This window comes from Phyllobates terribilis, unplaced genomic scaffold, assembly GCF_046119375.1.
Source record: "Phyllobates terribilis strain yellow unplaced genomic scaffold, ASM4611937v1 Scaffold_171__1_contigs__length_4068163, whole genome shotgun sequence".
In the NCBI taxonomy this organism is placed as follows: Eukaryota; Metazoa; Chordata; class Amphibia; order Anura; family Dendrobatidae; genus Phyllobates; species Phyllobates terribilis.
In genome coordinates, this window is record NW_027362931.1 from 186,213 (window position 1) to 201,262 (window position 15,050).

Here is a 15,050-nt window from a genome sequence, read left to right on the forward strand (position 1 = left end):
GAGGGTGGCGGCCTCGGCATCCTCATCTATCCCGGGGAATAGGGTGAGCAGGCTTACGCACTGTAGTTTTTCAGAACCCTAACACGTCAGGTTTGGGGACCGTTACTTCCAGGCAACCCCTAGTAGAGGCCAAGATTGTTCTCTGGGGGGCGTGACAGGTTTGTAGTTTTCAGGGAAGCCTGTAAGCTTTACTTCCGGTTACTTCCTACCTCTGCAAGTACCGAGGAGCAACAGGTGGGGATAGTAATCGCGCTCCTTTAGGGTGACCCCAAGCATGGGCTTTTTCTCTCCTGCCGGACTCCCAGTCTCTCCGGACAGTGGAGGAAATTTTTCTTACCCTGGGTCTAATATACGCAGACGCCGACCGTGTCTCCCTGGCTGAATCCATGCTACGTCAGCTGCAGCAGGGAGACCGGCCGGCAGAGGAGTATTGCTCTGAGTTTCGTAGTTGGTCCACGGACACTAAGTGTAATGACCCCGCACTCCATAGCCAATTTTGTCAAGGGCTGTCGGCATGGTTATTGGATACCCTTGCATTATATGAGACTCCAGTCTCCCTTGAAGTGGCCATGTCTCTGGCGATCCGGGTTGATCGCCGTCTTCACCACAGACAAAAAGGGACACCCCAATGTGCGGGAGATCCAGGGCTAAGGGAACCCTGGTCTGAGTCATCTGAGAAGCCCATGCAGTTGGGTGGGGCAACTCATTCTAGGGATCAAACTGGAGTTTGGGCATAAAGGGGCTGTGTGTGTTTTTACTGTGGAGGGAGGGGTCATTACATAGGTGCTTGTCCTTCCTTACCTCGCCGTAAAACAGCCACCAGGAAACCAATGAACTCGGGTTGCGGGGAGGTTAGCAACCCAGGTGTACGTGTCGCCTCTGTGAGTGGTTCTCAATTCTTCCTACCGGCCGAGATCCATCTGGGCAAAAATAAAGTGACCATTTGAGCCTTTCTGGACAGTGGACGGGGTTTAATTTGATTGACGCTGAGTTCGTCCAGGCCCAGGGCCTCAAACCGCAAACACTGTCCAGACACATACCCTTGAGCCGGGGGTATTTTTCTCAAGTAATCCGAGGGTTACATTTACAGGTTGGGGCCATACACTCAGAATGTATTGACTGTTTTGTGCTAGAGGGCCTGCCCTCTCCTGTGGTTCTGGGACTACTGGGGCTCACGCTGCACAACCCTGCAGTAGATTGGCAGACGTGGGAGGTGGTTAAATGGAGCGAGTATTGTCATGGTCACTGTTTGGGCACTCGGCTGGCTAGGGTGGATACCCAGTCCGTGCCTAAATACCTGTTAGACTTTGAGGATGTGTTCTCGGAGCAGGGGTGTCAAGAACTCCCTCCCCATCGTTCTTATGACTGCGCTGTTAATCTGGTTCCTGGAGCCAAGCTGCCAAAGAGCAGACTATATAATATCTCGGGTCCGGAGAGGCAGGCCATGAAGGACTATATTGTGGAAATTTTGGCTAAGGGTCATATCAGACCATCCTCATCCCCTGTTGCTGCAAAGTTTTTCTTTGTTAAGAAGAAAGATGGGGGGTTATGCCCCTGCTTATATTTCCACAAACTCAGTCTGATCATGGTCTGGGATTCATATCCGCTCCCTCTCATCCCGGGCCTATTTAATCAGATTGTGGGTGCAAAATGGTTTTCTAAACTGGATCTCAGGGGGGTATATAACCTCATTCATATTAAAGAGGGGGACGAGTGGAAGACGGACTTCAACACGCCTGAGGGTCATTATGAAAACCTTGTGATGCCATTCGGGTAAACTAATGCTCCCGCCGTTTTTCAGCATTTTGTTAATGACACCTGGCAGGTAGATTTGTGGTGATCTATCTTGATGACATATTAATTTATTCACTTGACCTTGAGTCACATCAGGTAAATGTCAGGCAGGTCCTTCAGATACTCAGAGGCAATAAATTATTTGTCAAGCCAGAGAAATACATGATTTTGGTTGAGGAAATCCCTTTTTTGGGTTATATTTTATCGTCCACCGGTTTTCGCATGGATCCGGCAAAAATTCAGGAGGTACTGGATTGGGAGCGTCCTGAGGATTTAAAGGCGTTACAAAGGTTTTTGGGTTTCGCCAACTACTACCGCAAGTTCATCAAAAACTTTTCTGTGGTAGCCAAACCTCTGACGGATATGACCAGGAAAGGGACGGACTATTCTAAATGGTTCAGTCCAGCCAGGGAGGCATTTAATACCCTAAAGGAGTGTTTTGCATCTGCGCCGATTCTCATACGGCCTGACGTCACTCAGCCATTCATTGTAGAAGTTGACGCGTCTGAAGTGGTGGTGGGGGCTGTTTTGTCGCAGGGTGCGTGTCCTGGTAAATGACATCCGTGTGCATACTTTTCTAAAAAACTGTCGCCCACTAAGAGAAATTATGACATTGGTAACAGAGAACTGTTGGCAATCAAGTGGGCTTTTGAGGAGTGGCGTCATTTTTTGGAGGGGGCATTTCATCCGGTTATGGTAATCACGGATCATAAGAATCTGGTATATCTAGGGTCTTCAAAACGTCTAACGCCCAGATAAGCAAGATGGGCATTATTCTTTACCAGGTTTAACTTTTTTGTCACTGTCACGTATAGGCTGGGGAACAAGGGCATTAAGGCGGATGCCTTATCTCGCTGTTTTCCTGGAGGTGGAGATAATTGTGAACCGGTTCCTATACTTCAAAAAGGGGTTGTGGTTTTATCTACAGGTGCTTCTCACAAAATTAGAATATCATCAAAAAGTAAATTTATTTCAGTTCTTCAATACAAAAAGTACAACTCATATATTATATATAGTCATTACACACACAGGGATCTATTTCAAGCGTTTATTTCTATTAATGTTGATTATTATGGCTTACAGCCAATGAAAATACAAAAGTCATTATCTCAATAAATTAGAATAATTAACAAAAAACACCTGCAAAGGTTTCCTAAGCGTATAAAATGCCCCTTAGTCTGTTTCAGTAGGCTACACAATCATGGGGAAGACTGCTGACTTGGCAGATGTCCAGAAGGCAGTCATTGACACACTCAAGGAGGGTAAGCCACAAAAAGTCATTGCTAAAGAAGCTGGCTGTTCAATGTTCATAGAGTGCTGTATCCAAGCATATTAATGGAAAGTTGAGTGGAAGGAAAAAGTGTGGTAGGAAAAGGAGCACAAGCAACCGGGATAACCGCAGCCTTCATAGAATCATAGAATCATAGAATGGTAGAGTTGGAAGGGACCTCCTGGGTCATCTGGTCCAACCCCCTGCTCAAAGCAGGATTCACTAGATCATCTCAGACAGATGTCTGTCCAGCCTCTGTTTGAAGACATCCATTGAAGGGGAACTCACCACCTCTCGTGGCAGCCTGTTCCACTCATTAATCACCCTAACTGTCAAAAAGTTTTTTCTAATATCTAATCTGTGTCTCCTCCCATTTAGTTTCATCCCATTGCTTCTAGTCTTTCCTTGTGCAAATGAGAATAAAGATGATCCTTCTACAATGTGACAGCCCTTGACATATTTGTAGACAGCTATTAAGTCTCCTCTCAGTCTTCTTTTTTGCAAGCTAAACATTCCCAAATCCTGCAACCGTTCCTCATAGGACATGGTTTGCAGACCAGTCACCATTCTGGTCGCTCTTCTCTGAACTTGCTCCAGTTTGTCTATGTCTTTTTTAAAATGTGGTGCCCAAAACTGTACACAGTATTCCAGATGAGGTCTGACCAAAGAGGAGTAAAGACCGATAATGACTTCACGTGATCTAGACTGTATGCTTCTGTTAATACATCCCAGAATTGTATTTGCCTTTTTTGCTGCTGCATCACACTGTTGACTCATGTTCAGTCTATGATCTATTAGTATACCTAAGTCTTTTTCACATGTACTGTTGCTTAGCTCTATTCCTCCCATTCTGTATATGCTTTTTTCATTTTTATTGCCCAGATGTAGTACTTTGCATTTTTCCCTGTTAAAAACCATTCTGTTGGTTGCTGCCCACTGCTCCAGTTTATTTAGGTCTTTTTGAATCCTCTCTCTCTCTTCTCTAGTATTAGCTATCCCTCCTAGCTTTGTGTCATCAGCAAATTTAATCAGTTTACCCTCAATTCCTTCATCTAAATCATTGATAAAGATGTTGAACAATACAGGTCCCAGGACGGAGCCCTGTGGTACCCCACTTGAGACATTCATCCAGCTGGATGTGAAGCCATTTACAACCACCCTTTGAGTCCGATCACTAAGCCAGTTATGAATCCACCTAACAGTTGCCTGGTCCATTGCATACTTGGTAATTTTTTCAATAAGGATGGTGTGAGATACTTTGTCAAATGCTTTGCTGAAGTCAAGATATACTATATCTACAGCATTTCCCTGATCCACCCAGTCAGTGATTCTGTCATAGAAGGAAATTAAGTTAGTCTGACATGACTTGCTAGTTACAAACCCATGCTGACTCTGGTTAATCACTTCATTCTTATCCATGTACTTACATACATGTTGTTTAATAATTTGTTCAAAGATCTTTCCTGGTATAGAAGTCAGACTCACCGGCCTATAGTTCCCTCTGTCCACCTTCTTCCCCTTTTTGAAGATAGGAACAACATTTGCTCTTCTCCAGTCTTCTGGGACTTCTCCTGTTCTCCAAGAATTTTCAAAGATTATGGAGAGTGGTTCTAAAATTTCTTCTACGATCTCCTTCAGTACTCTGGGGTGTAATTCATCTGGACCTGGAGACTTGAACTCATTTATGTTAGCTAAATATTCCCTCACAATCTTTCTGTTTACAGATAACTTGGATTCCTCTATTCCTTTAAAAGGACAGTGAAGATCAGTTGATGTTACATTTTCTTTCTGAGAGAAAACAGATGCAAAATAGGAATTAAAAAGTTCGGCCTTCTCAACATCCTCTCTTACCATTTCTCCATTTTCATCCTGTAAAAATCCTATAGCATCTTTGACTTTTCTTTTACTTTTGACATACCCCCAAAATCCTTTTTTATTGCTTTTGACATCTCTTGCAAGCCTTAATTCATTGTCAGCTTTAGCTAACCTGATACGTGCCCTGCAGGATCTGCAGACTGCATTATAATCTTCTTTAGATATGCCTCCCTCTTTCCATTTAATAAACATTTCTTTCTTTCTTTTTAGCATGTGTTTAAGTTCTGTGTTCATCCATCCTGGTTTCCTTAAATGCTTCCCATTCTTCCTACTTTTCGGGATTGTTAACGATTGTGCTTTGAGAATCTCATTTTTAAAAATTTCCCATCCTTCCTGGACATTTTTGTCCTTAAGGACATCCAGCCATTGGATCCCTCCTATTCTCTTTCTGAGTCTCTTAAAATCTGCCTTTCTAAAATCTAACCTTGAAGTCTGAGTCTTCACATGTCTTCCTCCTCTAGTTATCCAAAATTCTATAATAGCATGATCGCTGCCTCCTAGGGTCCCAGCCACCTTTACCTCCTCAACCATTTCCTCCCTGTTTATAAGGATTAGATCCAAAGTAGCAGATCCCCTTGTTTTCTCCCCTACCTTTTGGAAGATAAAGTTGTCAGCAAGAGAGGATAAGAATTTGCTTGACCTGTTAGTTTTACTTGAGAGAGATTCCCAACAAATGTCTGGATAGTTGAAATCTCCCATGACCACTACGTCATATTTTTTGGAGAACTTGGTCATTTGATACATAAAGAGTTCATCCATATCTTCAGCTTGCCCAGGTGGCCTGTAGTAAATGCCTACAATGGTGTCCTTTCCGTTGTTCTCTCCTTGTATTCTTACCCAAACAGTTTCCACAGAACTCCCAGTCTCTGAAGCTTCAATCTCTGTGCAGATATACGCTTTTCTAACATACAATGCAACACCTCCTCCTCGTTTATCAAGTCTGTTTCTTGCAAATAAGTTGTATCCTTTTAGCCTTTTATTCCAATCATGTGTATCGTCCCACCAAGTTTCAGTGATTCCAATGACATCATATTCCTTTTCCTGCATTAGTAGTTCCAATTCTCCTTGTTTGTTGCCCATGCTTTGTGCATTTGTATAAAAACATTTTAGTTTGTGATTGGTTTCTCTTCCTCCCATAGTTTTATTATTTAAATTGTTTAGTCTTTGTTCTTCCTTTCCACTTCCAGTAGCAGAGATCTCAATAGTATTTGTCAGCTGTATGGCTTTTTCTGGCCTTTTGCTTCCCTTCCCACATTGTTCTAGTTTAAAGCTCTTCTGATGAGTGTAGCAAGGTGACTTCCAAATACACGTTTTCCAGTCTTCGTAAGGTGCACCCCATCTCTAGCAAGTAGTCCATCGTATAGGTAATTCATTCCGTGATCCAGAAATCCAAATCCTTGTTGACGGCACCATCGACGTAGCCAGTTGTTCACCTGTAGAATCTTATTCCACCTCATTGTTCCATGGCCATCCACTGGGAGGATGGATGAGAAGACCACCTGCGCTCCCAATTCTTTCACTTTCTTGCCTAAGTCTTCAAAGTCACTGCAGATGGTTTCCAGGTCCTTTCTTGCGGTGTCATTTGTCCCCACATGTATTAGCAGGAATGGGTAGTGATCTGTAGGTCTGAAGAGTCTTGATATCCTGTCAGACACATCTTTAATTTTTGCTCCTGGAAGACAGCACATTTCTCTTGAGGTTATGTCTGGTCTGCAGATAGCGGCCTCTGTTCCTCTTAACAGGGAATCCCCCATGACCACCACTCTCCGTTTTTTCTTCACAACATTCTTCTTTCTCCATCCAGGAGGATTCTGAGGGCTTACAAGGTTATTCATTGCTGGCAAAGTCTTATTTTGCTGTATTTCTTCATGATTCTCCTGCGTGAGAGCCTGGTACTGGTTCCTGAGCAGTATGGGTGCTGACTGCCTCTCGATCCTCCTGCTTCTGTGGGTCACATGCTTCCATTCCTCTGTTTCGTCAGGTGCAGTTCGAATTTCTTCTCTTTCTGAATCATGAAGAGATAATTCTGCTCTGTCTAAGAACTCTTCACCTTCCTTAATGATTTTCAAGGTAGTTAACCTCTCTTCTAGATTTCGCAACTTTTCCTCCAACAGGGACACAAGCTTGCATTTCTGGCATGTGAAGTTTGGCTTTTCCACTGGCAAGTCTGTGAACATGTAGCAGGATATGCAGCTCACCAAATGGCTCCTGGACTCTTCCATGTTCTTATTGTTAATGTTCTGAAAACAGTGAAAAAAGCTTAAAAAAAAAGCTTCAAAATGCGCGCGCCGGTAGGCGCGCGGTTTACCGATGTCCTCTTTTCAGCTCCAACAGCCAAAATCCAGTGTTCTTTGAGCTCGCGGAGACTCTTCACTTACCCCAAAATGCAGTGGGAATATGCAAATTATCTCCTCAGGACTCCTCCCCTGGTTTACCAATGTCCTCTTTTCAGCTCCAACAGCCAAACTCCAGTGTTCTTTGAGCTCGCGGAGACTCTTCACTTACCCCAAAATGCAGTGGGAATATGCAAATTATCTCCTCAGGACTCCTCCCCTGGTTTACCAATGTCCTCTTTTCAGCTCCAACAGCCAAACTCCAGTGTTCTTTGAGCTCGCGGAGACTCTTCACTTACCCCAAAATGCAGTGGGAATATGCAAATTATCTCCTCAGGACTCCTCCCCTGGTTTACCAATGTCCTCTTTTCAGCTCCAACAGCCAAACTCCAGTGTTCTTTGAGCTCGCGGAGACTCTTCACTTACCCCAAAATGCAGTGGGAATATGCAAATTATCTCCTCAGGACTCCTCCCCTGGTTTACCAATGTCCTCTTTTCAGCTCCAACAGCCAAACTCCAGTGTTCTTTGAGCTCGCGGAGACTCTTCACTTACCCCAAAATGCAGTGGGAATATGCAAATTATCTCCTCAGGACTCCTCCCCTGGTTTACCGATGTCCTCTTTTCAGCTCCAACAGCCAAACTCCAGTGTTCTTTGAGCTCGCGGAGACTCTTCACTTACCCCAAAATGCAGTGGGAATATGCAAATTATCTCCTCAGGACTCCTCCCCTGGTTTACCGATGTCCTCTTTTCAGCTCCAACAGCCAAACTCCAGTGTTCTTTGAGCTCGCGGAGACTCTTCACTTACCCCAAAATGCAGTGGGAATATGCAAATTATCTCCTCAGGACTCCTCCCCTGGTTTACCGATGTCCTCTTTTCAGCTCCAACAGCCAAACTCCAGTGTTCTTTGAGCTCGCGGAGACTCTTCACTTACCCCAAAATGCAGTGGGAATATGCAAATTATCTCCTCAGGACTCCTCCCCTGGTTTACCGATGTCCTCTTTTCAGCTCCAACAGCCAAACTCCAGTGTTCTTTGAGCTCGCGGAGACTCTTCACTTACCCCAAAATGCAGTGGGAATATGCAAATTATCTCCTCAGGACTCCTCCCCTGGTTTACCGATGTCCTCTTTTCAGCTCCAACAGCCAAACTCCAGTGTTCGTTGAGCTCGCGGAGACTCTTCACTTACCCCAAAATGCAGTGGGAATATGCAAATTATCTCCTCAGGACTCCTCCCCTGGTTTACCGATGTCCTCTTTTCAGCTCCAACAGCCAAACTCCAGTGTTCTTTGAGCTCGCGGAGACTCTTCACTTACCCCAAAATGCAGTGGGAATATGCAAATTATCTCCTCAGGACTCCTCCCCTGGTTTACCAATGTCCTCTTTTCAGCTCCAACAGCCAAACTCCAGTGTTCTTTGAGCTCGCGGAGACTCTTCACTTACCCCAAAATGCAGTGGGAATATGCAAATTATCTCCTCAGGACTCCTCCCCTGGTTTACCGATGTCCTCTTTTCAGCTCCAACAGCCAAACTCCAGTGTTCTTTGAGCTCGCGGAGACTCTTCACTTACCCCAAAATGCAGTGGGAATATGCAAATTATCTCCTCAGGACTCCTCCCCTGGTTTACCGATGTCCTCTTTTCAGCTCCAACAGCCAAACTCCAGTGTTCTTTGAGCTCGCGGAGACTCTTCACTTACCCCAAAATGCAGTGGGAATATGCAAATTATCTCCTCAGGACTCCTCCCCTGGTTTACCGATGTCCTCTTTTCAGCTCCAACAGCCAAACTCCAGTGTTCTTTGAGCTCGCGGAGACTCTTCACTTACCCCAAAATGCAGTGGGAATATGCAAATTATCTCCTCAGGACTCCTCCCCTGGTTTACCGATGTCCTCTTTTCAGCTCCAACAGCCAAAATCCAGTGTTCTTTGAGCTCGCGGAGACTCTTCACTTACCCCAAAATGCAGTGGGAATATGCAAATTATCTCCTCAGGACTCCTCCCCTGGTTTACCGATGTCCTCTTTTCAGCTCCAACAGCCAAACTCCAGTGTTCTTTGAGCTCGCGGAGACTCTTCACTTACCCCAAAATGCAGTGGGAATATGCAAATTATCTCCTCAGGACTCCTCCCCTGGTTTACCGATGTCCTCTTTTCAGCTCCAACAGCCAAACTCCAGTGTTCTTTGAGCTCGCGGAGACTCTTCACTTACCCCAAAATGCAGTGGGAATATGCAAATTATCTCCTCAGGACTCCTCCCCTGGTTTACCGATGTCCTCTTTTCAGCTCCAACAGCCAAAATCCAGTGTTCTTTGAGCTCGCGGAGACTCTTCACTTACCCCAAAATGCAGTGGGAATATGCAAATTATCTCCTCAGGACTCCTCCCCTGGTTTACCGATGTCCTCTTTTCAGCTCCAACAGCCAAAATCCAGTGTTCTTTGAGCTCGCGGAGACTCTTCACTTACCCCAAAATGCAGTGGGAATATGCAAATTATCTCCTCAGGACTCCTCCCCTTTTCTTAACAGCCTTGAAATGACTGTTAAGAAAAGGTCATTCAAAAATTTGGGGGAGATTCACAAGGAGTGGACTGCTGCTGGAGTCATTGCTTCAAGAGCCGCCACACACAGACGTATCCAGGACATGGGCTACAAGTGTTGCATTCCTTGTGTCAAGCCACTCATGACCAATAGACAACGCCAGAAGCGTCTTACCTGGGCCAAGGAGAAAAAGACCTGGACTGTTCTAAGTGGTCCAAGGTGTTGTTTTCAGATGAAAGTAAATTTTGCATTTTATTTGGAAATCAAGGTCCCAGAGTCTGGAGGAAGTGTGGAGAGGCCACAATCCAAGCTGCAGGAGGTCTAGTGCGAAGTCTCCACAATCAGTGATGGTTTGGGGAGCCATGTCATCTGCTGGTGGAGGTCCACTGTGTTTTACCAAGACCAAAGTCAGCGCAGCCGTCTACCAGGACATTTTACAGCTCTTCATGCTTCCCTCTGCGGACAAGCTGTTTGGAGATGGAAATGTCATTCTCCAGCAGGACTTGGCCCCTGTCCACACGACCAAAAGTACCAATACCTGGTTTACACACAACAGCATCACTGTGCTTGATTGGCAGCAAACTCGTCTGACCTTAACCCCATAAAGAATCTATTATAGAGAATCTATGGGGTATTGTCAAGAGGAAGATGAGAGACACCAGACCCAACAATGCAGACGAGCTGAAGGCTGTTATCAAAGCCACCTGGGCTTCCATAACCCCTCAGCAGGGCCACAGGCTGATCCCTCCATGCCACATTGCCGCATTGATGCAGTAATTGAAGTGAAAGTAGCCGACCAAGTATTGAGGGCATTTACTGTACATAGATTTGAGTAGGCTAACATTTCGGATTTTAAAATCATTTTTCAAGCTGTTGTTATAAAGTATTCTAATTTACTGAGATAATGACTTTTGTGTTTTCATTGGCTGTAAGTCATAATCATCAACATTAACAGAAATAAACACGTGAAATAGATCACTCTGCGTGTAATGACTCTATATAATAGATCCCTCTGCGTGTAATGACTCTATATAACAGATTTCTCTGCGTGTAATGACTCTATATAATAGATCCCTCTGCGTGTAATGACTCTATATAATAGATCCCTCTGTGTGTAATGACTCTATATAATAGATCCCTCTGCGTGTAATGACTCTATATAATAGATCCCTCTGCGTGTAATGACTCTATATAATAGATCCCTCTGTGTGTAATGACTCTATATAATAGATCCCTCTGCGTGTAATGACTCTATATAATAGATCACTCTGCGTGTAATGACTCTATATAATAGATCACTCTGTGTGTAATGACTCTATATAATAGATCCCTCTGTGTGTAATGACTCTATATAATAGATCCCTCTGTGTGTAATGACTCTATATAATAGATCCCTCTGCGTGTAATGACTCTATATAATAGATCCCTCTGTGTGTAATGACTCCATATAATAGATCCCTCTGCGTGTAATGACTCTATATAATAGATCCCTCTGCGTGTAATGACTCTATATAATAGATCGCTCTGTGTGTAATGACTCTATATAATAGATCCCTCTGTGTGTAATGACTCTATATAATAGATCCCTCTGTATGTAATGACTCTATATAATAGATCCCTCTGTGTGTAATGACTCTATATAATATATGAGTTTCACTTTTGTATTGAAGAATTGAAATAAATTACCATATTTTTCGGACTATAAGACGCACTTTGTTCCTCCACAATTTTGGAGAAAAGTTGGGGGGTGCATCTTATAGTCCGATATACATAAATACTGTGGCTGTGGGTGGTGGGGTATGTAGGGGAAGCGACAGCGGTGGAGTAGCGGGGCACAGGAGGCAGCAGCCTGCACTGTGCCCGCTACTAAATAAAATTAATATTCACTGCTCCCCACGCCCATAGGCGTGGGGAGCAGTGAATATTCATTTTCCTTAATAGCCGGCACACTGTGCCTGTAGTGCGACTCCTGGTATGTATGGCCCCCCTCATCCTGGTATGCTTGGCACCCCCTGATCCTTGTAGCACTTCACAAAAAAAAAAAATTACACTCACCTCCTCTCTCCTCCAGCGCTGTGTCCCACTCTGTGCCGGAATAGTCACTGCTCTCCATGAAAGAATATTTTGTGTGCCTGGAGTTTTATGCTTATCCCTGTCTGTGCTACCCTGTTTTTCAGGTGGGTGTACTTCGGTGCACAGTAGCGCCCCCTCTTCCCCGAGTGGGGGAGAACAAGCGGAGGGCTAACTCAGGAGTTAGAACGAGAGTGGAGGCCTCGGCATCCTCACCTTCAGAGGTATCCTGGGGAATAAGGTGAGCTAGGGTGCCCCCTAGTGTTAAGTTCAGGATAGGAACCCCTGATCTGTGGCCACCCAACAGCTGTGTCATGACATGGATCCTTTAACTAAGGCTCTGATCACATCGACAAAATGACACCAACCACGACCGATGGATCCTGTAACTAAGACTCCGATCACATCTACAAGACGTCACCAATCACGACCGATGGATCCTGTAACTAAGGCTCCGATCACATCTACAAGACGTCACCGAGCACGACCGATAGATCCTGTAACTAAGGCTCCGATCACATTTACAAGACGTCACCAACCACGAGCGATGCATCCTGTAACTAAGGCTCCGATCACATCAACATGACGTCACCGACCACGACCGATGGATCCTGTAACTAAGTCTCTAATCACATCTACAAGACGTCACCGACCACGACCGATATATCCTGTAACTAAGGCTCCGATCACATCTACAAGACGTCACCGACCTCGACCGATGGATCCTGTAACTAAGGCTCCGATCACATCTACAAGACGTCACCGACCACTACCGATGGATCCTGTAACTAAGGCTCCGATCACATGTACAAGACGTCACCGACCATGACCGATGGATCCTGTATCTAAGGCTCCGATCACATCTAGAAGACATCACGGACCACGACCGATGGATCCTGTTACTAAGACTCCGATCACATCTAGAAAGACATCAACAACCACGAGCGATGGATCCTGTAACTAAGGCTCCGATCACATCTACAAGATGTCACCGACCACGACCGATGGATCCTGTAACTAAGACTCCGATCACATCTACAAGACGTCACCGACCACGAGCGATGGATCCTGTAACTAAGGCTCCGATCACATGTACAAGACGTCACCGACCACGAGCGATGGATCCTGTAACTAAGGCTCCGATCACATCTACAAGACGTCACCGACCACGACCGATGGATCCTGTAACTAAGGCTCCGATCACATCTACAAGACGTCACCGACCACGACCGATGGATCCTGTAACTAAGGCTCCGATCTCATCTACAAGACGTCACCGACCACGACCGATGGATCCTGTAACTAAAGCTCCGATCACATCTACAAGACGTCACCGACCATGACCGATGGATCCTGTATCTAAGGCTCCGATCACATCTACAAGATGTCACTGACCACGACTGATGGATCCTGTAACTAAGACTCCGATCACATCTAGAAAGACATCACCAACCACGAGCGATGGATCCTGTAACTAAGGCTCCGATCACATCTACAAGACGTCACCAACCACGACCGATGTATCCTGTATCTAAGGCTCCGATCACATCTACAAGACGTCATCGACCACGACCGATGGATCCTGTAACTAAGGCTCCAATCACATCTACAAGACGTCACCGACCACGAACTATGGATCCTGTAACTAAGGCTCCGATCACATCTACAAGACGTCCACGACCGATGGATCCCGTAACTAAGGCTCCGATCACATCTACAAGACGTCACCGACCACGAGCGATGGATCCTGTAACTAAGGACCCGATCACATCTACAAGACGTCACCGACCACGACCGATGGATCCTGTAACTAAGGCTCCGATCACATCTACAAGACGTCACCGACCACGAGCGATGGATCCTGTAACTAAGGCTCCGATCACATCTACAAGACGTCACCGACCACGACCGATGGATCCTGTAACTAAGGCTCCGCTCACATCTACAAGACGTCACCAACCACGACCGATGGATCCTGTAACTAAGGCTCCGATCACATCTACAAGACGTCACCGACCACGACCGATGGATCCTGTAACTAAGGCTCCGATCACATCTACAAGACGTCACCGACCACGAGCGATGGATCCTGTAACTATGGCTCCGATCACATCTACAAGACGTCACCGACCACGACCGATGGATCCTGTAACTAAGACTCCGATCACATCTACAAGACGTCACCGACCACGAGCGATGGATCCTGTAACTAAGGCTCTGATCACATCTACAAGACGTCACCGACCACGAGCGATGGATCCTGTAACTAAGGCTCCGATCACATCTACAAGACGTCACCGACCACGAGCGATGGATCCTGTAACTAAGGCTCCGATCACATCTACAAGACGTCACCGACCACGACCGAAGGATCCTGTAACTAAGGCTCCGATCACATCTACAAGACGTCACCGACCACGACCGATGGATCCTGTAACTAAGACTCCGATCACATCTACAAGACGTCACCGACCACGAGCGATGGATCCTGTAACTAAGGCTCTGATCACATCTACAAGACGTCACCGACCACGAGCGATGGATCCTGTAACTAAGGCTCCGATCACATCTACAAGACGTCACCGACCACGAGCGATGGATCCTGTAACTAAGGCTCCGATCACATCTACAAGACGTCACCGACCACGAACTATGGATCCTGTAACTAAGGCTCCGATCACATCTACAAGACGTCCACGACCGATGGATCCCGTAACTAAGGCTCCGATCACATCTACAAGACGTCACCGACCACGAGCGATGGATCCTGTAACTAAGGACCCGATCACATCTACAAGACGTCACCGACCACGACCGATGGATCCTGTAACTAAGGCTCCGATCACATCTACAAGACGTCACCGACCACGAGCGATGGATCCTGTAACTAAGGCTCCGATCACATCTACAAGACGTCACCGACCACGACCGATGGATCCTGTAACTAAGGCTCCGCTCACATCTACAAGACGTCACCAACCACGACCGATGGATCCTGTAACTAAGGCTCCGATCACATCTACAAGACGTCACCGACCACGACCGATGGATCCTGTAACTAAGACTCCGATCACATCTACAAGACGTCACCGACCACGAGCGATGGATCCTGTAACTAAGACTCCGATCACATCTACAAGACGTCACCGACCACGAGCGATGGATCCTGTAACTAAG